At 38.6% G+C, this 24,133-nt stretch overlaps 1 pseudogene; it reads right to left on the reverse strand.

Annotated features, from left to right (window-relative positions):
* Positions 1 to 15,605: 15,605 nt before the first annotated feature.
* Positions 15,606 to 23,476, reverse strand: LOC148023360 (uncharacterized; annotated as a pseudogene).
* Positions 23,477 to 24,133: the final 657 nt, after the last annotated feature.

The following is a 24,133-nucleotide window of genomic DNA, read 5'->3' on the forward strand; positions in this document are numbered from 1 at the left end:
GTAAAAACATATGCTAGATGAGCATCGAGATGAGTGTACTTTTATGGCTTATAAAAATGGAAGTGTTGTTGATGGATTTGTAGCGCGAGCTTAATCCTGTCATCCCTTAGCTCATCAGCATACACACTTCCGTGCAGCTTTCTTGTTTTGAAGGTTGTCTACCTTTCTCTCTGATTCAGCTTCATGGAGCTGGTCTCATAATTTCCCTCTTGTAGCTTCAAAGCTTTGACTATTGTCTCAGCGCAGTGAGGTTCACCATGACCTGCTCTCGATCTTTGTTGGTCAATGTGCAGTTGCCATCCTCTTCCAAGGTGCTGATCAACTCATCCTCTTTTGGCATCCACTTCACAAGGCTTCATTTGAAAATATTCTTCAAAGCCTATCTGTTCATATAATCTTCTGCACTTAGGGGAGATCTATAAGGGATGTATACTTTTAGTCGGGCACATGACACTTCTTTCTACACTGTCCTCTCCCAAGAATCTTGCTTTCATCGCGCATAAGTGTTGCTTGCTGCCAACACTTCTTAATCTACATAGCATTTCTATATAATCTCTTTGTGGTACAGGGTGAATGGCTTTGATGTGTTCTTTTTGGTGACCACTTCTTGCTTCCTCTTGTGGTAGACTGTGGATCTAGAGGTAGGCTTGCTTGGAGTATCCATTCTGGAAACACAGCAATTCGCAGTGTTTATTAGTATTCTTTTAAAAATCACATTGATGCGATGAAGAGTGCACTGAATTAGTGAATTAGTTAGTTAATGTCTAATGCAAAATTCCCAATCCAGCACCTCTTGATTGCTAAACATTATTCTGTCGAAAAATGCTTAAGGATGCAAAAATCTCTAAATTGCTCATAACTTGATCTGTAGGAGTCCATTCTTGATAATTTTGACATGTATGGGACCCTAGAGGCCTAAGACTTACTGCTATGGTATCAGAAAAGGCAAATGATGAGTGGTGACACATACGCATATGTGTCAAAAGTACTCCTTTTGACAAATGAACGGCACAAAGTTGTTGCCCTTGATGTCCTAGTACTAACCATGCTTGCCCCTTGTTGAAATGATCAGTTTTGCCATGCCCCAAAGTTGAAATCTGGTGCTGACGGAGACATGGAGCAAATATGGCCTTTCCCTATGATTAGATGATCAATGCAAGATGTAAATGCATATTTGTGACCTTCTAGGTGTGTACTTCACTGCTATCACCTCAAAATTTTGCCCAATTCTACCCTCTTGACACATACGCATATGTGTCAAAAGTGTTGATTTTGAAGATTTGACTTCATGGGTGTGTTGCCTATGCCATGTGGATGCCTTCTATGCTAGCCCAATAAAAAATGAACACTTGGAAGACCCCCATGCACTGATTCTGGTATTTGTAGTGTCTTTGAGGGTATTCTGGCCTAATTTGACTTTTGAGGTGTCAAAACAAGGGGCTTTTTGGAAATTTCACTTCCCAAGGGTGCATCTATACTAGGGCAACCCTGCCATGTACTTGCGTGTCAAATGTGACCACTGATATGTGAATAGAACCATATCTAGTGTTTCAGAGTCCCTAACTAAATCTGGCCCTGATCTCCCCATCTGTGAAGGTTTTGAGAAAGGGGAATACATATTCTGGATGTCCATGCCATTGGGAAGGAGGCTATGTCATCAGTTTCTCCATCCGAGTTGCTTTGACACATACACGTATGTGTCAAAAGTGATCAGATGGTGCTTTGTCCTGCTTGAACCCCACGCCCATTTCAAATTGGTTCATTTTTTAATCCCTTAAGGTTAGCTCTGGTGTTTTTTGCAATTTTCCTATTTTTGGCCCTATTTTGTCAGTTTTGGGTGTCTAGGTCTGTGGTTAGTGTGTGTAGCATGTTCCCAAACGATACACAAACATGTGTACACAGTTTGTTTACATACGTAATGTGTGTAGAGCCGCTAAACTCTCCTGCTGTGTCTCTCTAGCTTCGTGCACTCTCTGTGTGCTCTCTGCTCACAGCAGCTTTGAAGTGTAGTGGAACTGAATGTGCTCTATATAGTATATATAAGCTCTGTATGATTGGTCTCAGCGATTAGTAGAGTAGGTAAAGAGAACAGAAGCTCTGAAAAATCAGGCAGCTCTCTTTGTAAGCTCTCTCCTCAAAGACTAAGTACTTGACAATGAATAGTAGTTTTGCTAATATGTGCTCGAGCTCTTAGAAGACTTACCTCATGTCCCCAATTTTACCTCACCGATAGGTTAGTTGACATTCAATGCCCCTGTTTTGGCTATATGCGTTCCCTCTGAATCCTAATCTACAGCTCTAGATCTGAAGGTTAAGTGATGTGCTTAAACTGCTTTCTGTAGCTTTGTCATCGAACTGTGTTCTATCAATTTGGTCGCGATCTGTGTGCGATCTTGCATTGACCTGCTTTTTTTATTTTTGAGTTTTCTTTTAATTTTTATGGATTTTTTAAGATAAATAGTCAAAAAAATAGCATAATTTCTAGTAATTAGCCTATTAGACATAAATTGAAACTTCCAAGCCTATAATTATGTTCAATAGATGCATGTCAACATCATAATTTTTCATAGCCATCCGACCCTGTTTGGGTCCTTTTTGCTCATAATTACGTGCTGCATTTTGGGCATAATTTGGCTTGCTTTGAAAATAAATAAAAGCAAATATTAATTATTTACAATAAAGCACAGTTATCATTACAATTTGAAAGTACATCAAAGCAAAAATAGCAACAACTTGGCTACATTCCCGATGAACTAGCCTAATGCTCAAGACATTCTCTCTATATAACTCATGCACCCATCTCAGGATTTACCTGTCTCGCACTCGTGCTCCCACCACCTAATCGAAGCACTATGTGTGATGACCCGCTTTAGGCTTAGGAGTGTGCAATGGTCGAAAAGATCTGTGCCTATGCAAGGCCATGTAGTGTGACCCTATTCATGCTTTTGAACAGATATGTAATTGGAAATACATGCTGTGCGAGAAAGACGATCATGCGACAATGTCTTCCATGGGCTTTCATTAACGAGGCTTTTTAAGCTAGTTGTTGATCCGTCGAAGACAAATTCACTACTTTGCGCCTTCTTATGGTTCTTGGAATTGTGGCTAGCTTTTCATAGCCTTATTATGTTCTTACCAATTCCAACCATTTTTGCTAGGTAGGAGCACTGACGAGAACCCAAACAACTTGAGTTATAAGTCCAAAGCTCTAAAGCGCATGTGTTTGTCGGCTTTTGTAACCTCTTTTGTCAATTAATGTACATGTTTTGATGGTTCAAAGATTGGTTTATGCTTTGGTTGCCATACCATCTTGGATTTCTTGCATTCTGGTTGTATCTCTGATGGCTTTGGCAATGAACCCTTTGGTTTCAGATCCTGTTGTACCTGTTTTGTATATCCTGGAGAATATACCTATGTTTGATTACTCTCGTCTGTTATCTTTTTGCCCCAGACTTGTCCAGATTATCGTAGATGTTTGGATCGATTGCTGCTTGTTGTCAATTCGATCTATTTTGTCTTGCTTGTTAAGGACGCTTTAAGTTGTTCTTTGGGCACCTATGCCATGCCTCCACAAGTGCGAAAGACCTTTGTTTTTGGCACCCATTATCCTTCTTGTGCGCTCTTCTTTGACTGAAGGCTCCTTCTTGAAGACCAACCTTTTCCACAAGCGTCCGAGCACTTGTTTAGCTTTTCCCATGGGTTGAGAAGCTTTGCTTTTGGGGATCCATCTGTATGTAGATCATGGTTGTCCTATTATCAACAACTTCTTTACCCATTTCTTGGTTACTTGGGTTTGCCACTTTGGGGAAGAACCTTTTTGAGCTTTGGTCCATTCGAAGGATCTTTCTTGTACCTTGCTGTTTTGTTTTCTGTGGTAGACTTTTCACCTGCGTTTGTTGGTGTAGGCGTGGACAGCTCTTCACCTTTTCGAACCCACCTCTGTGTGGTTTTTCTTTGACTCTTGTTGGTTCGTAGTGGTGCTAATGGCAATATTTGTGGTGCTTTTGCTTTAGGATTTTCCTGTATGGGAAGAGAGTCCACTTGGGAGTGTTCCTTTGTGTTAGCAATCTCTTTGATTGCTACTGCATAAGCTTCATCTGGCTCCCTTAGCGGTACCCACAACCTGTTTGTCGGCACTCTGAAAATGAATCAATCTTTTTCCCCAATTGGAGAAGCAGTTGTGTTTTCATTGCCATATCCTTCCTAGTATAATTGGAACGTCATGTATTGCAACTTGGGTGACAAAGAACTTATCCCCGCAAATTAGTTCACTGACATACAACAATGAATCACATACTCCATGCACTTTGGTTGCATGAACTGTGAAAGCTTTAAACATCGCTTTAGTTTCTTTGAGGCTCACATTCATTAACTTCTGGAGCAATTCATAGGAGATGGTGTTTCCATCTACTTCAGAATCAATAAACACATAAGTTTGTATTCTTTCAATGCCAATTTGTACAACAATGAATGGTAGAGGTGTCTCATCATGTGATGTTTCAAGTTCGCCCTCCTCAACCACAGTAAACTTATTCTGCTTAGAGATTCCATTTGCTAACGGAATCACTCCTCTCAACTTGTTCTTTCTAGCTCGTTCTTTGGCCTCTTCTTGAGCCATATCTACCACAAGTTTCTTCTTCTCTTGTCGCCACTTGGCATTATGCAATCTGTCTAATTCCGCTTGTGTGAAACGGAGTGTAATATTTCTTAATACGACATCCATTGATCCAATTGGGCATTTCTTCTCTATCCAAGGTTGATAATTTAATTGCCCCACTTGAAGATAGTCTTGAGATCACATACGGACCTCGTCCTCTCTTCGTGACTTTGGCTTAAAATTGTTTAAGAGTATAAACCAGAACAACATCGCCTAGTTTAAAATCTTTGTTGATGATGTGACTATCGTGGAACTTCTTCTACTATCTTTTCAATGCATAAATCCCTCCTACCACGGCCAGTCTAGTTTCATCGAGTCTTTCAAGTCTCATAGATAGTTCGTGTCTAGTCCAATTCAACTCCTTGGCCACTCGTAAAGTAGGAATTAGAAATTCCATGGGAAGTATTGCTTCGAGGCCGTACATCATGTTAAATGGTGTTCTTTTGATCGCCGTTTTGTAGGCTACTCTATATGCCCATATGGCTGAATGACTCCCAATCACTCTTTGATCCACTTACAATCTTTCTCAATACAACTCCAAGTATCTTGTTGGTGCTTTCAACTTGGCCATTGGCTTACGGGTGATAAAATCCCAAGCTTCTTGTGAATCACCATGAATTCACTTAGTAGATTTTCAATTACTTTGTTCAAGAAATGTGAACCTCGATCACTCATAATCTCAATTGGTAGACCGTATCTTGTGAACACATATTCATGCAAGAACTTTGCTGTGGTGTGGGCATCATTCTTCTACGTAGCCTTAGCTTCTACCTACTTCACTACATAGTCTGTCGCAACAATGATGTACTGAGCATGTGTGCGAGCTACTGGGGGGTCTATTGGTCCTACAAAATCAATGCCCCATTTGGCAGACACTTGTGCTCCCATCATTGGTCTCAAAGGCATCTCATCTCTTCGTATTGGTGCCTTATATCTTTGACATTCGTCACATCGTTTCATGTATTCATTGGCATCATGGAAAACGGTTGTCCACCATAATTTGGAGTGCATTATTGCTTTAGCTGTCACATCTGCAGAGAAATGACCTCCCGAGATACTTGAATTAGCATAGTAAAGCACTCTCAAGTATTCATTTTATGCTACGCATATTCTCAACATACCGTCTTTTCCTCTGTAATAGAGTTGGTTGGCAATGATACAGAAATCTTGAGCCTGTTTTTGTAGGTATCGTTGCCGTAACTTACTCATTTTCTCTGGGAAGTCGTTAGTAGACAAGAATTCTACTAATGACTCTGCCCATTTCGCTGTGATAGTAGACATTTTAAAGAGAGTGACGCAATTCAATTCCACAGAGCTTGGCCCCATCTAGCATGAGCATTCTCTAACAAAGTTATACACATCTCTTTTCATGGTAGGCCAGTAGTAGACGCCCATTCGATCTATTCTTTTGAAGGTTTATTCAGGAGCCACATGAATGTTTCCTATTGCTATGTGAGCTTGCTCCAGATACGAAACAGCTTCCTCTCTTTCTATGCAAAGTCTAAGAACTTTATCTCTCCCTTGTTTGTACAATCTACCTACGATCATCGAAAAATGTCGTGTCTGCTGGATTAATGTGAGATTGATTTCCAATGAGATCGTGGGGCATAAGGTACCAATAGTCAGCATTGGCACAAATGCTCTACTCCACTCCGAAATCATCTCTACATTAAACATCACCTATTTTTTGATGCGCTATTGCTAGAAGTTCCTTTGGGAAAGATTCATAAAATTTGAGAAGCTAGAGGATTAGTTTGATCTGAGAAGCCTTTATTGGGCTTAGGTTCTTGGTTAAAGTTCCTGTCAGGGTCCTAAGAGTTGTGAACATTCAAAAGATTTAGGTTTGAGGGTTGACGTAGATTAGGGTTTGGCGGACAATCTCTAGCACAATGTCTGGGATCAAGACAATTAAGGCACAAATCCTCTTTGAAGACCTTCTCTTTAAGAAAAATAGGTAGCTAACTTATCTCCCGTTGAGGATATCAAGACATAGTTGAAGAAGAATTATCAGAATAGGGCGTATGTAGTAGAGTAAATCAACAAATTTTTGGATTGTGCTAAAGGAAATTGTGCATTAGGGGAACTTTGAGGTCATTTTTTTGCCCTGTAAGAAATACTAGAGAGAGAAAATCAAATGGAAATAAAGAAATAGAAAGTTCTAATAACATCATATTTTTAGAGGGGTAAATCCTTGAATTTTTACTAGTGAGATCCTTGGTTTGTCAGCTTTTCGGCCATTTAATGCTCTCTCTAAATTCAAAACATCAAAGATCTTGTGTCACAACAAAACATTCCAAGATCTTTTTCCCTCCTCTCTCGAAATTCAAACTTTCCTCTCTCTCTCTCTCTCTCTCTCTCTCTCTCTCTCTCTCTCTCTCTCTCTCTCTTCTTCTTCTTCTTTGCTCCCCATGAGATTTTTAAAATTTCACCTATTCAGCCCATCTTCTTCTTTGTTCTCTCAAACTTGCAAACTTGCTATTAGTATGGTGGAAAGAGAAGAGAACTCTAGCAAAAGGGCCCTTTATTGTCTTCACATTGAGCTAGAAAGAGAATATGAGCCGCTTCATAAAAGGAGTAAAGTTTATACTGTCCCAAGGTCTGCACTACATACCTTGCAATTGCAATAGAGGAAGAATTTAGATTAATGGACAGATGGTGGCTTGTATCCCATAGATCCTATTAGAAAAACTAGCCCCCCATTTTTTAATAGTTCATCATTGATGCGGTTTGTTGGCGATGGTTATGGTGGGCTTCTTGGCTATACACAGAATCTTACAGCCGAGAGATACATCTTAAGATTGGAAAGTCACTTGCGAAATTAATAGAAGGACTCATTGTGTCAACAACTTGTAGAGTGCAAGGAGAAGATTATGGGTCTTGAGAAAAGCTTGAATACAGAAAGGGGAAAACAAACAAAGCTTGGATATCAACAAAGGCAAAGAAGACTCAAGAATATAGAGAATCTAAAGCGTGGAGGTGGAGGTTGTAGCAAACAGATACAAGCAGTAAGGTAAGGAAATTTCTCTCTTCATGGTTTAAATAGATTATTGTATTTAATTTTGGTGGTTATTTTTAGGTCAATATTTTTGTTTCTGATGTAGTATTTATGTTGTTCTTTGTAGGTTATTACTCCAACCATATAAGGAATAGAAAGACGTGCTTAGAGCATCACAACACTATAGTGATGTCCTTCCTCCAATGCTAGTTGGGAATATAATGGAGGAGAAATGTTCAAGACGGCAAAGAAGCAGTCTCTGAATACTTTCTTGAAAAGTTCTTGTTTGGAGCCAGGGGAAGTCCAAAGAACTGAAGGAGAAGAAGCTGAAAGCCTCTTTGTTGCCAAAGCCATCATCAATTAGATAGGTTTGTCAATCTATTAATAATAAGGTTATGGAGATGCTGGGGAAGCCCTTCCGTATCACAGATACTTATGTTGGTAAGAAAAAAGACCTTAAATTTGATGAATTCATTAATATATTATTTGATCTTATTACTTTACAAAGAGCTATGATTAAATTTTATGACCTTTCCCATGAAGAGGCCAATGGGGTTGCAAAGTTTGTGATCAAGCTAAATGAGTCTGAGATTCTGAAATCTAGAAAGCTTGAAAGGGTTTCAATAACTCTTATGAATAGAGCTCTTTTAACAGAAGGTGATTTATTCTTGAAAAAGGATCCAAAGCACTTTAGTGTTCGGTCAAAGCAGCATATTTGGTGGCTTGGGGCTTTTGAGGTGGATTATGAGGATTTCAACATACTGCATTGGGATTTCCATCACACTACTATACCACAGGTTATCAAAGTCCAGCAAGCAGGAGAAGAATTGTATGTTGAGGGTTTTGGGAGATACAAGGTGGAGTGGCATATGGTAGGTGATTTAAAGACTTTGAAATGTATGTATAATGTGTCAAAGGGGGCAAATGTTTGTACTGTATGTCTGCAGCAGTAGCAGTTGGGGAATGTAAGTCTTCAAATTGGATCAAAACCCATTGACAAACATGTAAAGGACAATGGGCTCCAAGCAATTCTTGATATTCCTCTTACACATGTTCATATATGCACATTACATGCCCTTTGTAGGGTTATAGAAAAGCTAATGCATCTCTATATAGGCTTTGCATGGAAGCTCCAACCATTATCTGCTAGACAAGAGGCCATTAAAAAAGTTGTGGGCACCATGCCATGTCCCTGCAAGTGCGAAAGACCTTTGTTTTTGGCACCCATTGTCCTTCTTGTGCTCTTTTCTTTGATTGAAAGCCCTCCCTTGAAGAGCAGTGTTTCTTACAAGCGTTTAACGTTATTTCTGGGTGGAGAAGCTTTGCCTTTGGGGATCCACATATATATAGATCCAAGTTGTGTGTTGATTAATGACTTTCTCATCCATTTCTTCGTTACTATGCTTTGGCTTTATGGAAGAACCTTTCTGAGCCTTGATCCGTTCAGAGGCTCTTTCTTGTACCTTGCCCTTTTGTTCTATTTAGTAAATGCTATTCCTAGAAAGCCCTCTATTGGTGGTGTGAAGGCAATGAGATTTCTAGGATTCCATGGAGAAATAGGAAAGATTAGCTCAAGAACAGGTGGATCCAACATTAAGTGGAATCAGTGGAAATCACTACACAATGCAATAAAAGATCATGGTGATGATGGCCAGGCCCGTAATAGGAAGGTAGCAGTGTGGAAGGCATTAGACACAATATTTTTCTTCTGTGATAAGACATTTTGGTAAGAGGGGGACCTGTCTGAGTATAAGAGGTAGCTCAATAAGTTCAAAAAATCCATGATAGAAGCATGGAGTGGTCAGCACTTTACACACTACATGAGATGTATTTTCCTACTTTACCTTTGATTACTTATAAAAGGAATGATTTTGATTTTATTTTATGATTCAATCAAGTGACTCCATGCTTCTTCCTAATCTTACTCCCTAGTTTACAACATATACTTTACAATCATACTCCCTGGTTTGTGAAAGAATATGGAAGTTTATCTATCTGGTCAACTCAAGGCATGGAGAAGTCCCATTATCAAGAAAGATCCAGATATTTCAGACACACAAGACATGGTGGTGGAAAAAACAAAGCAAACAATCTATTAGAAGTCTTCCAATGGTTTTATAGACAATACTGGCATAAAACAAAGTCAAAGGAGGCCAAAGTGTTATATGAGAGCTCAGATACAACAAGGACTATACAAATTTACTGAAAATAGACAGAGAGCATATAGGAGGTTAGATGCAAGAGAAAAGTTTTTACAATGGCTTGAAACTAAGCAAAGGATTCTTCAAGGCAGAGCTTGACTTGATGATGGATTTCCTTGCTCTTCTTTGGTGCTGTCTTTAATCTCCCACTCTATTGGTCCTCTGCACTTCAAAAGCTCTTGTTTCCTATATCGCACCATATTTTTCATATTCTTTGCACTACCTGTATGTGCAAGGACATATGCACCTAGAGTAGCATAGTATGCTGCCCTAGAGGCTACAACACCAGGCATATAGCCAAAGACCCTAATAGCCTCCTGCTTCTCTACAAGTATTATTTTTTCCACTCCCCTATGCAAGGGTTGAGATCCAACAACCCTTGAGAGGGCCTTCAAAGCTAGAAATGGAACTCCTGGATTTGTGCTAAATTTATTGTGGTAAATTATAATTGTATATGTATTTATGTCACCTATGTAATGACCCAAGCTTTGATTTCTGCCTGTGCCATGGGCCTTGAACCTTTTGCTCTCCCCAAGAACTTATTTGGGTCTTCAATGTCAATCTACAAAAATAAAAATCTTAATTTAGATACTTTGTTTCAATCCTTCATGTGAAAAAATATCAAATACAAACTTATACATGTGGATTTTCATCATTTTCTATCAGCTCAGTTGAGTGAAGATTTATTGAGTTCTTTGGTTGAGTCTCTTGTGGCACTATTTCCTGAGCATATTCAAATCCCATATCTTGAATATTTGTCTCCTTTGAATTTATTGAAATTCCTCTTCTAATGGAAGGCCTTTGCTTTCATAAGCCACACAAAGATCTGTGAAATATTGCCCTACTGTAGCTTTGTCCAATAAAATTATCACCCTGGGTATCCAATGTAGAGATGGGATCTATTGAACTATCTATAAAGCCTCTATCATTTTGGCCCCACTTTGCAATGATGGCTAAACAATAGTCTTCCCTCAATTCATAAAGATGTTGTATGTCATTGAGCAGGACATAATCTTTGTTGTTGATTCTGTAGCTTGGAAATGTTGGAATAGCCTGCAAAGGGTTTTCCAAGTCAATATCATCATCATTGATATTTTGCTCAACCTTGGTTAAATTATGGATCTTGAATTTTGCAATATCAAAAACCCTCCAAGTTCTCCTCTCTTCCTGTTCCTTTTGAAACTCCTCAACTGCATCATCAACCTCCTGTGCCTCAACATCAGCTATCTCTACCTCTCCCTTTGCTTCAGATTTGGGAAGACTCTCTGATATCCATTGAAAGAATACAAGAAGTGCCATATCCTTTTCTAGAATATGGTAATTACCATTGACATGCCACTCACATTTCTCCAATATCCTCTTGAAATCATTTTCAAGGAGATTCCACTTGTGGGGACAGGAAGATGACTTAGAGATATAGCTTGCCTCAACAACATCTAAGAAGTGGACATAATTGTCAACCCTATGATCCCTTGTGAAGAGGAGAAATACCTCTAACAAATCCATGAACCTATTTGAAAGGGATTGAAGGAGAGAATTGAGGTCCATTGGTGTGTTGAACATTTGGCTTATACTTGACAATTTAGATACATTTCCAGTACTCATAAGAAATTCAAAAACTTTGACCTCTGGAGCAGCTTCAACATCCTCAACCTCTAGATCTGCAAATGAGAGCTTCCTCTTACTCATCCTTGTAAATCTTGAGGAAAGGTAGATATCATTGAGCTACATGAAAATGGAAGGGAAGGTAAAAAGAGGTATATGAGGAATTCGAATAACTCAACAATGGTAAAAAAAAATATGCTATAAGAGGTGTGATTGGAATACGTAAGGATTATGGGCATGAAATCTTGGAAAAGGTCTTAGTAGTTAACTATTGATGAGTTGCACGAAAATAGAAGGGAAGCTCAAAAAAGCCATATGAATAATTCACGCAGCTCAACAATGGTAAAAAAATATGCTTTAAGGGTTGTAATTGGAATACTGAAGGCTAATGGGCATGAAATCTTGGGTGTAATTGGAATACTGAAAGCTAATGGGCATGAAATCTTGGTAGTTAACTATTGATGGGCCACACAAAAATATAAGGGAAGCTCAAAAAAGCTATTTAAAGAATTCCCGCAGCTCGTCAATAGAGATTCATATGCCTGAAAGGCCAGGAGGTGTATGTGTGTGTGTGTGGATTGTTATTGTGGATGAAAATGGGCAATATATGAATGATGCAGAATGTAAAGTGTCATCATAAAATCCTTTTCCTTTTTATAGGTGAGAAATTTGACCGTTGCCTCACACATGTGTAGCACATTTCCCAAGGCGCCACATGTGTGAGGCAACGGTCACATTTCTCACCTATAAAAAGGTGAGGAGAAGGGAAGTATTACTTTATATTCTCTCCACTCCAACCCATACCTTCCTATTTCGAATTCCATTTTCTTGCCTATACACATACATTGCACACACACCTATTGATGAGCTACGCGATTTTACAAGGACACTCCCCCCACCTTCTCCATTGAATTTGCACAGCTCATCAACATATCCTGATTCACACTTATTGCCAAGCAAGTCCAACTCACACCCTCTAAAAACCATACTATTTCTCATTGATGAGCTACGCGAATTAAGAAGGACACTCCACCCTTGTTCACTATTGAATTCGCACAGCTCATCAACTGTCTGTTTTTCACCCTCATTGCTTAGCAAGGCCCATATTCAACCTATTCCCCATCCCACACCCACTAAATAACATATTTTTGCCCATTCACGAGCTACGCGAATTTAGAAGAAGGCTCGCCATTTGCTTTACACAGATTTAGCACTACTCATCAATCGAAATTTTTCTTCCCCAAGGCTAAGCTTTTCCACTTACATTGCTATTCTTTACCTCCTTTGCTTTTAGATATATTCTTTCACATTGATAAGGTGCGCAAATTAGGAAGGGAACCTCTTTCTCCTTGTGAACTGATTTCGCATAGCTCATCAACACTTCTTTGCTATGGCTAGAACCAAGCAAACTGCAAGGAAGGAAAAGGTTGACCCTAGAGGCATACCAGCCAAGATATACAAGGGTTAGAGCCAGGAAAGGAAGAAGCCACCCATGACAAAATGAAAGTTCAAATAGTATGTCACCTCCCTTAGAGAGATAAGGAGGGCAGTGAAAGCATTGAACCTTGCAATACCAAGGCTACCTTTCCAAAGGCTATGTAGGCAGATATGTGACCAGAGGAGTATTTCCATGAGATGGCAGAGATCATCCCTTGATTGTCTCCAGGAGGCAGCTGAAGATTTCATCATTGAGTTTTTCCAGGACTCTTATATTTGAGTTGCCCATGCTCACAGAGTCACTCTCATGGATAAGGAAATGGTTGTCCTTAGAAGGTTGATGTATAGATTTAGTAAATTTCTTAAGTCCGTCCCAGTCAGGGATGAAAAGACCTTCAACATATTGAATATACCTCCATGGAGGAAACCAAAGCCAGAGGATAAAAAATCCAATGAGGAGGAGGTCAAGTACAAAGATGAGGAAGGGGGACATAAGAGGCAAACCTAAGCAGGATGCAAGGAGGGGGATGGAAGAAGTGAGAAAGGCAATGGAGGAGAGTGAAGAGCAACTAGCCTACCTGGAGCAGGAAATGAAGGTACTTTTCACCAAAGTTGATGCAGATGGATTCCTTGTAGTTGCCTTCCCTCCAGATGATATTGTGAAGAGAGAGAACTACATTGTCTTGGACCATGAGTGCCTGACACTACTTAGGGACATCAAGAGGGAGATAAGTGACACCATTGTGCTAGCATCATTGAGGTAGGAGAAGTCTTATGCTAAAAAAAAATTATTCTTTTATTTCACAATATCAAAATCCCTTCTTATTTGAATGTCTATGTTCTTGAAGGGTAATGATGCATAGTTTCCAGCTGGGAGTGCAACAAAAGGTGGAGGTTATTGATCCCTCCATATCAGTGTATCTCAGGAGGATGGACACTGAGGTTGCTTCATTTAAGCACTGGGTGGCCAAAATTGATATGGAGACCCTTGAAGTGGTCTTACTGCCCTATAATGAAGGGTAAGTCCTTTTAACCAGAGCTTCTGTAATTACAAGATTGATATAGATTTTCCAGAAGCCATTAGAGTCTAACATTTACAACTAATAATGATTTACGGAAGCCATTGGACTCTCATTATCATAGACATAGTTGACAAGAAATGTTTTTATCTCAATTCTATGAGAGGATCACATGGTATAGCAAAACTGTAAGCAATTTCATAAAACCTTCACTATGGTTACCTGAAATACTATATTAGGTCAACCACTAATTTCTAATACATTGATTGTTTTGTTTTGTATAGATGTGCAATGAGATTCATGTAGCTTCAGAAGAGTTGTCCACCAATGCCTCCAATCTTATCTACAGTTGAGTATCACCAAATCAAGGTACCTTGATCTCTTAGTTATATTATACAATCATGGTTTTCTGCCTTTCTTAAGAGTAGTCTAATTTCTCCTTATTCATGTAGTGTCCAATCCAATCTGACTCCCACTCATGTGGATGGAGGGTTGTTATAAATGCTGAGAGGATGATTAAGTTCATTTATGACAATGAACAGAAGAATATAAAAGTGTTTTGTATAGATGTGCAATGAGATTCATGCAGCTTCTGGAGAGTTGTCCAGCAATGCCTCCAATCTTATCTACAGTTGAGCATCACCAAATCAAGGTACCTTGATCTCTTAGTTATGTTATACAATCATGGTTTTCTGCCTTTCTTAAGAGTAGTCTAATTTCTCCTTATTCATGCATTGTCCAATCCAATCTGACTCCCACTCATGTGGATGGAGGGAGGGTTGTTATAAATGTTGAGAGGATGATTAAGTTCATTTATGACAATGAACAGAAGAATATAAAAGTGAGTATTTCAATCCACCTCTTTTGTAATGCAAAAAAATTCTACACTTATTTTTACAACCCTCTTACTTTCTAACTCCCTTTTCTTGTTTTGGCCAGTTTTCCTTGGATTGTTACAATGATACACAAGTCTGGCTTGTAAGAGTCAGAATCATTGTAACAATGGTTGTGAATAATTTTCCTCTACAAGAGCCAAAAGAAGATAAAAAACCATCTAAGAAAATAAAGAGTAAAAGAGAAGGGATGGTAGGGACCTCCAAGGAGCAGGATGAGAAGGAGAAGGTCCCTACTCCTAAGAAGCCAAGGACTCCAAGGAAATCTAGAAAGGCTAGAGAGGATAAAGTGGAGGAGCAGAAGGAGGAGAAGGAGAAGGAGCAGAAGGAGAAAGAAGAAGCAGAAAGAGAAAGAAGAGGAGAAGGATCAGAAGGAGAAAGAAGAGGAGGAGGAGAAAGAAGAGGTGAAAGAGAAAGAAGAGAAGAAGAAGGAGAAAGAAGAGAAGGAGGAGGACAAAGAAGAGAAGGAGGAGAAAGAAGAGAAGAAGGAAGAGAAAGAAGCGGAGAAGAAAGAAGAGAAGGAGGAGGACAAAGAAGAGGAGAGGGAAGAGAAGGAGGAGGACAAAGAAGAGGAGGAGGAGAAGAAACAACAACAGGAGGAGAAGAAAGAGGAGGAGAAGAAGGATAAGAAGGTGAAGCAAAAGAAGAAAGCAAGAAAGGCAGAAGAGAGAACACCACCAAGCACCCCTTCAAAGCCAATACCTGCCTCTACCAGGATGAGTCCAAGACACAAGAAATAGATTGACTCTTCTCATTAAAAAAATACTTTGTACATCCATTTTCCCTTTTGGGTTACATTTAGGTGGAAGTTTTTTTTATATCTCCAGCATTTTGTAAATCCTTGATAGTAATCTCCAGCAACCTTCTTAATCCGAGATATGTAATCTCCTATAGAAAAGGCAAACAAAAGTTTGCACTTGTAAATATAATTCAAAGTAATTTGATATGTAAGTCTTTGAGGAAATCAATCTGATTATGTTTTCATGTTTCTTTTACCTAATTACTTAAACAACAGCATTTTGGATGTCTTTGCATCTTATATTCCTTTCACTCCTTTTAGAGACCTGCAAAGAGTGTAAAGTAAGAAGATATGCATACTAGTATGAAATGTTAACAACATTAATGTTAGAGTCAAACAAACTTGCCTTTTTGTCATCCACTTTGAAATAAAATGACTTTGGCAATTCAATTTCTTCATTTAGAAGATTCTGTCTCACTTGTTGCAATGTACACATGGCCCTTATCTTTAAAATAGTGATAACTTCATTGTTAAGCCACAAATCAAGATCAATGACTGGATTCACGCCAAAATCTTCCATGTCTTGGTCTAGAGGGATTAGGACACCACCCACATGGTGCCATCTACTATAATAAAACGTCAAAATGAAGTTTTGTGTAGCAACCATATATTTGCAAGAAATTGACTCTTGATGCACCTTACATGTGATTCCACTAACTACTTTTGTGTCCCAGCCTTCATCAACAAACTGAAGAACATTTTTTGCTTGTAAGCTTCTCACTTAGAACAAAGTTTTACACCTTCCAGCTTGAATATTAGAGAAGAAGTCTACAAACACAAGGATAGGCATGAAGAGGACAATTTTGCTCTGTTTACTGGCAATATTAGGTTTCATACATCTATGAAGTTCATTGAATAGCTTACATCTATAGCATTCACTTGTGCTAGAATTTGGTAAAGGCCACTCCTCACACCCAAAATCAGGAAGTGGAAGCTTGGTCAGAGAACCCCATGATCCTTGTGAGTTAGGAGAGACATAGAAATGGTCATAAAAGAACACATCATTCTCTGCAAGGGACCCTCTTGTTCTTCCTTTATAGAGTTCCTCTCCAACAAAGGCATGAAAAACATCAATCATATCAACAATACACTCCACTGGCTGCCATTCCTCTAAGTTGGAGGGATATAAATCTACAAAATCAAAAGCTAAATGCTAGAAATATATAAAATCATAAATCTAACTTTAGTTTTAACATGCAAAGAGAACTTATAGTTAGGCCTGTGTAAAGGAAGATCCCAGGTATTTGGTTGAAGATGGTATGCATAAAAACATGTTGTACCAGCACCTCTTTGATTGTCTTCATGTTTGAGCCGTGTCTAAAATCCTTCACTCTTCCTTTCCAACACGAAATGAATGGATTGGTGGTTACCTGTTTCTTTCTCCTGTTTTGTTGCATAGTTATCCAACTACCCTTAGCTATGATAATAGGAATCCATCTACCCTCCTACATATCAAATGTATTATATGTGGATATATATTCAATGGAGGTACTAGGACGTTTAGATCTAGCATAGTTTTCTATAGCCAAAAAATGAAAAAGAAGAATGAGCAAGAGAAGGAGAAGGGGGAACAACAAAATTCAAAATGGCGAGAAAGAGGGGGGGGGGCGCTTTTGGCTCTAAAGAAAGTAGGTGGCCTCGTGAAGAGAGAAGGCTGAGCTCGACATTTGTCATGATGGTTTGGGGGTGAAAAAGGAAGAGCTAGAGGAGGAAAAAGGTGAGCTTCTGACATGAAAAAGACCCTTTCACGAATTTTCCCCTAAATAAAATTAGCAAAAGAAATGCACTTCTTATTTTCAAAAAGAAATATTCCATAGCGTAAGCTCTCCTCTCATTGGCTAAGAGCACTCCCTCTCTACATGCTAAAAGGAAAAAAAATGACCTCAAAGTTCCCCTAATGATTTGGAGGGATATTATCATCACTTCCTCATCTTATTGCAATATGCACCTCCAAGAATGACTTAAGAAGTCAAGGTGGCTAGATTCATTATAGCTTTGAGCCCTCCATTGAATTCTCATTTGCAATCTCTTTGATTGGCTACTTTCATAGACGTATTGGATGGTGGGAAGCCAATGGAGTAAGAAGTGAATTTAACCATGAAGTGCAAGGAGGAACCTCTACCAAATTGGGATGTTAAGTGGAATCATTCCAGCTTCAAATCTAATCCTCAATGGGAGATAAGTTAGCTACCTATTTTCCTTAAAGAGAAGGCCTTTAGAGAGAATTTGTGCCTTAATTGTCTTAATCCAAGACATTGTGCTAGAGATTGTCCTCCAGACCCTAATCTACGTCAACCCTCAAACCTAAATCCTTCAAATGTTCACAACTCTTGGGACCCTAACAAGAACTTTAACCAAGAACCTAACCCCAATAAAGGCTTCTCAGATCGAACTAATCCTCTAGCTTCTAGAATTTTATGAATCTTTCCCAAAGGAACTTCTAGCAATAGCACATCAAAAAATAGGTGGATTTGGAGGACCGCAAGGAGCATTCAAGGGTAATGAAAGTCAGTCTAATGTTGGATCTCAAATAGTGAGATATAATCCTAAAGCAAATCAAGGTGACAAATCTAAGGCTCAAGTGAATCAATTCATTACAAGAGAAGAAGGACATAGAGATCAAGCTAGCTTATGTCTATTTCAATATTGAGCACCAAGGAGCAAATCAATATTATAGGTGTTAAGAGGCCTCAGTTCCAAATTTCATAATTTTCCAACTCTTCTGAATAATTTCCCTAATAAATTTATTCCTAAAAGCTCATTAAATTAGAAAATTCTCTATACTCTTAATTCACAAATTAAGGGGAAATTTATCCTAGGTTATACTAAGTGAGAGGAAGTGATTAACAAATCCTCTTAGCTTAATTAAGTGTTTAGTTAATTTCCCCATAAATTCTATGTTATTTTTTCACTAATTTTAGAATTTTAAATTCCATAATTACACATCTATTTATCTTCTCCTAGTCCCCTACTCAATTTTCTAAAGTAACTCTTTAATTAGATTTCCCAAAATTTCATCATTATAACGACACTACCTTCTCAATTAAAAATAAAATTAAGCATTTTTTCTATATATATATATATATATATATATATATATATATATATATATATATATATATATATAATCCATGTAAAGAGGAGTGAGTATTTATGTTTCTAGAGTAAAGAATCTCTAGTTTGAATAAATAAAAGAGAAAATTTACATATTCTACTAGCGAAAAATGATAAATTACGTTTTCCTACTAGCAAAAATGATTAAATAGAGGTTGCCAAACAAGATTTCTCTTCCATATGGGTTAGGCAATGATGTAGGTAGGGGGTCTTTATATAGCCTCTAGGGGGCCATGTGACTGTGTAGGGCTTATTTTAGCCTCTAGAGGGCCAGGTGACTATGTAGGGCTCATTTTAGCAACAAGAGGCGCCTCTCTTCTTGTAGTTCTTTATTTGATTGGTTGAGAATGTGCTAAAAATGTGTTTTACCCCTCTTTTGAGGACTTGCTAAATTTCTTACATTCTCTCTTATCCGTTGGGTGCTCCTGGAGTGGAAAGTTTTCACATTTTTTCCTTTTCTGCTAATTCCACTTACATTCTTTCTCCTTATCCACAATAGTTTGGAAGATAAACTTTCATTTCTTACTCAAATTTGGGTATGTCAACCTTCCGAGAGCGAAAAACTCCAAGGAGGTAATTTCTGAGTAAGAAAATTCATACTATTAAATTTGCATAGTTCTCTAGGAAACTCTAAGTTCACTAACTTTGAAAGGGACAAGATCCCTCAAGTACACACAAACTTACACAAGATTGCACAAAGATCAAGCATAACAATTGAAATCTCCATGCATATGGTGTAACATAGGGTAAAGATCAAATAAAAGCATCAACACAAGAATGGGTTCAATCTCCCCCTCCAAATGGCAGCACCCTATCCATCTTGAGTATTTATATATTAAAGGGTGCCCTTTGTGCCAAAACTAGGGTGCATGACAAGGGGCTTCTTTATTTACAAGAAGGAGCTTTTATCCCAAAAGCAAGCTCCTATTTTTATTGTATGTCTTATCTGTTTATCTCAAGGCTATTTACAAGTGCACCCTCTTAGGGTATTTATTTACAAGTGACTATTAACCATAGTCATAATAAAAATCTGGGTAATCTCGGCCGCTAGTAAGCCGTCCAAAACGTGTTCCCGCCATCCACCGCAATCCTGCCCTTCACTTCATTATCACTCTCTCCAACCTACAGTTGTCCATCACACACAATTAGTATTCAATACACCAACAACAAACAGTAAATCGATCAATTCAATCTAGCTATCCATAAGAGTATAGCGCCCATTAACCATGGATGTTACGCACTAGGAGGGTACGGACACCCCATAACATCCCTCCTACCCAGGATAGCAACTGTCCTCAGTTGCTTCACTCACAACTATCTAGTGTGTGATTATAAGAGTCCAGAAGTTTGGGATAAGTACGGAAAAACGTTTAGGGAAACCATTTAGCATCTTCTCTAGGATGGTTCTTAAAAGTCACAAGATAATGGTTATACACAGAACCAACACGTGTGGTGGTAGTCTCATGGTCTACTATAGCATCAGGGAGTAGTTGTTCCTCTTGATCCACCAATTGAGGAGCTTCAACATATATAGGATGAGATGGAACAGTAACCTTAAAAGGTTTCAAGAGACTAATATGAAAAGAATTATGTATCTTCCAATGATTAGGCAATTCAAGATGATATGCAACATCATTAATTTTGTGAATTACTTTGAAAGGTCCATAAAATCGTGGTGCTAGCTTCACAAAGGGGTTAGTGTCAACACTTTTGATACGATGCTTTTGAATGTGAAGCATCACATAATCTCCTGTCTTAAAAAGATAAGGCTTCCTGTGCTTATGAGCTTGACGAGTAAACAATTCTTGTGAGTGGGAAATGGCAGCATGAACATTAGCATAAATTTTATCAAAATCAACAGTTAAATTGTCAGCAACAGCAGGAATAGTATTTGATAATCATGTAACAGGTGTAGGGAGTGTGTGACCATATACTATTTCAAAAGGTGCTTTTCTAGTAGCAGAATGAGTGGTGTTATTGTATGCAAATTGCAAAATGTGTATGTAGTCATCCCACCTTTTTGGTTGTGTATGAACATAAGCTTTGAGAAAATCAATGATTGTGCGATTAGTGATCTCACTCTGACCATTGGATTGTGGATGGAATGTAGTAGAATAGTCTAAGGTAGTACCTAGATTAGAGAATAAAGTTTGTCAACATGCACTACAAAACGTGGAATCTCTATCAGATACTATTACCTTAGGTAACCCATGGTGAGTGAACACATGCTTCAAAAATAAGTTAGCGGCTTGAGGTGCAGACAATTTCTTATTACAAGGAATGAAATAAGCATGTTTGCTAAAACAATCTATGATGGTCCAAATCATGTCACGCTTATGCATCGTTAGAGGAAACAACATAACAAAAATATGTTCCCAAGGTCTCTCGGGAATAGGGAGTGGATGGAGTAACCCTAACTTCTTGCTTATGGTAGACTTAACCTTTTGACAAATCAAACATTTAGCAACAAAGGATTTGACATCTTGTTTCATAAGAGGCCAAAAGAAGTCACGAGATAGATTTTGAAATGTGGCTGCTACACCTCTATGGCCCGCATAAGGTGGATTATGCAATTTCTCTATGAGAGGGTTTCGAAATCGTTTAGAGATGCACAATTTCTTTTGAAAATAGAGAAATTTGTCTTGAATAGAGTAATCAACAATTGATTATGTATTGGGTTGATTCATTTGAGTCCAAATATGCTTAAAATCATCATAAAGTGCATAAGTGTCACGCATAGATTCAAATGAAATACCATGAATGACCGATAGTAGGTGATTAAGAGTTGGCTTTCTACTCAAAGCATCTGACCAAGATGGTATTGAAGAATTGGTTGAAAACTTTGAATAAATGCGGCCCACTTAATATGCCTATCTGAAATCAATGGCTATGAGAATAAATGTTTTAAACTTTGATGAACAGTTTTTATAACAAAGTCAGTACCCATCAAATAATGCTTCCAAATTTTAAGTGCATGCACTACATCAGACAATTCCTTATCATAAGTGCTATACTTAACCTGTGCTGGTCTAAATTTTGTGCTTTTATAAGCAAGTGGATGGTTATCCTCCATTAAAACAACACCCAAACCTTTTCCACTAGCATCAGTAACAACCACAAAGAAGGGACGATTAAAATCAAGTAATTGGAGTACTGGTGCATGTGTTAAAGCGTATTTAAGTGCTTGAAAAGACTGATCCTGCACTTTAGTCCATGTGTAAGGTGTATTCTTCTTTAGCAACAAGGTGAGATAGTGAGCTTTATATGAAAAATTGCGCACAAATTTCCTGTAGAAACTACATAAACCAAGAAAAGAACGAAGTTCATGCAAGTTTTTGGGTCTTGGCCATGATTTGATAGCTTGTATCTTCTTTGGGTCAACCTTTATCCCTTCCTTAGATACTATGTGACCTAGGTATTCAATTTCTTGTTGGAAAAACATACTTTTCTCTGGGTTAAGATAAAGTTGATTTTCCTTGAGTGATTGGAACACTTTAGCAAGATGTTTCTTGTGTTCCTCTTCGGATTTGCTAAAGACTAGTATATCATCAAAGAACACTATAACAAAGTCTTGGTAATCTCTGAAGATCCTATTCATCATCCTTGTGAAGGTGGCCGGTGCATTTGTCAAGCCAAACGGCATGGCAAGGAATTCATAATGACCGGTTTGTGTATGAAACGCAGTCTTATAAATATCCTCACTAGTCATCCTCACTTGGTGATATCCCGATTTTAGATCCATCTTGCTAAAAGTGGTGGCCCCCTTAAGCTTGTCCAATAGATCATCTATACGTGGAATAGGAAACCTATTCTTGATAGTGATCTTATTCAATGCGCAGTAGTCTATACACATGCGGTATGTACCATTCTTCTTTTTGACAAGGAGAATGGGTGCCCCATATGGTGAACTACTTGGTCTTATGAGCTCTCGGTTGAGTATCTCTTGAACTTGAGACTTAATCTCTTGTTGTTCAAGAGGGTTTACGCGATAGGGAGCTCGACAAGGGGGTGCGCTACCATGAATGGTCTCTATGCTATGGTCCTCAGGTCGAGACATAGGTAAACCAACGTTAAATCATGCATAAAACACTCTTGAAATTGAGCAAGAAAATCTTTTTGTGCATCATTACAATGTGATTCTTGTGCAGTAGATATTTCATTAATGTACACAAGAAATGCTTTATCTCATTTGCGAATGGCCCTTTTAGCTTGAGTGTGAGATAGTAATGGTTGATCTTCACTTTCAAATGCAGTATGTAAACAAATTTGATGACCTTCATACATGAAAGTAAGAGAACGATTGCTATAATCAATCTTAGGATTTAATTCATGGACGAAATGGCATTCCTAAGATGATATCTATCCCATGCAATGGAGCAACAAGAAAAGTACACTCTTGAGAGTTCTCAATTGAAATCTTTAAGTTTTCCACTTGTTGAGTGCAATTGTACTTTTGGTTATTGAAAGCAGTCTTAACTTTGTATCCAGATGGTGTAAGAGGTAGATTAAGAGATTTAGCAATGCGATTCGAAATAAAATCATGGCTACTTCCATCATCAAACAAAATACTCACTTCTTTTCCTTGCACAATACCTTTGATTTTTAAAAGAGTGTAAGGTGAAATGGATGAGGGTTTAGGGTTACCTTCATTCGCTTGATCGTCATTACCCTCATAGTTTGGATCGTAATCATCATCGTAGTCGTCGTTGTCTTCCAAATCCGCTTCTTCTTCTAGGATAGGCTCATCTTCGACCATGGTGACTTGAGCAGGAGGGTGAGCTTTTTCTTCTTTCTTCATTGGGCATTTGTCTGCATAATGTCCTAGGCGATGATAATTGAAGCACTTTACCCTCTTCAAGTGGTCCTCGGCCCTTTGGTTGGAAGTGCCGTTGGTCTTCTTGAAGTTAGGATGAGCGCCTTGACCGTTAAAACCGTTGTGGTTGCCTTGACTGTTGTTGATGACCTTTTCTTTCTTGTCCTCCCAAGAGTGTGGTTGTGCTTCCTCTCTTTTAAAGAAGGGATGCTTGAATTTATTATACCTGTCACTTATAAAAGATGAAGCAAGCCTCTTGCCTTGATTAAAATTTGGATGCTCTTGCTTCATGCGATTACCCCTAAGCTTCTTTTCACTATTTAGTGCTAAAGAGATTGCTTCAAACAAGGAGTGTGGGTGAAACATCTCAATATCCCCTGAGACCTGCTGGCTAACAGGTAGCTTTAGGCATTGCTATGGCGAATTGACCAACAGGGCCCTCTTAGAACCAGCCATCTTAATCCATGATAAAGGGATTGTTGCCATATTGGCTCACCCTGGGGTTGTTACCGCTCTTGGGCTCACCCGTCACCTGAGGGACTGTTGCTCCTTCTTGAGCTCACCCGAACCTGTGGGGATTGTTGGCTCTCTTGGCCTCAC

This window comes from Lygodium microphyllum, chromosome 16, assembly GCF_053477565.2.
Source record: "Lygodium microphyllum isolate KBCC chromosome 16, Lygodium_microphyllum_v1.1.10, whole genome shotgun sequence".
Classification (NCBI taxonomy): domain Eukaryota; kingdom Viridiplantae; phylum Streptophyta; class Polypodiopsida; order Schizaeales; family Lygodiaceae; genus Lygodium; species Lygodium microphyllum.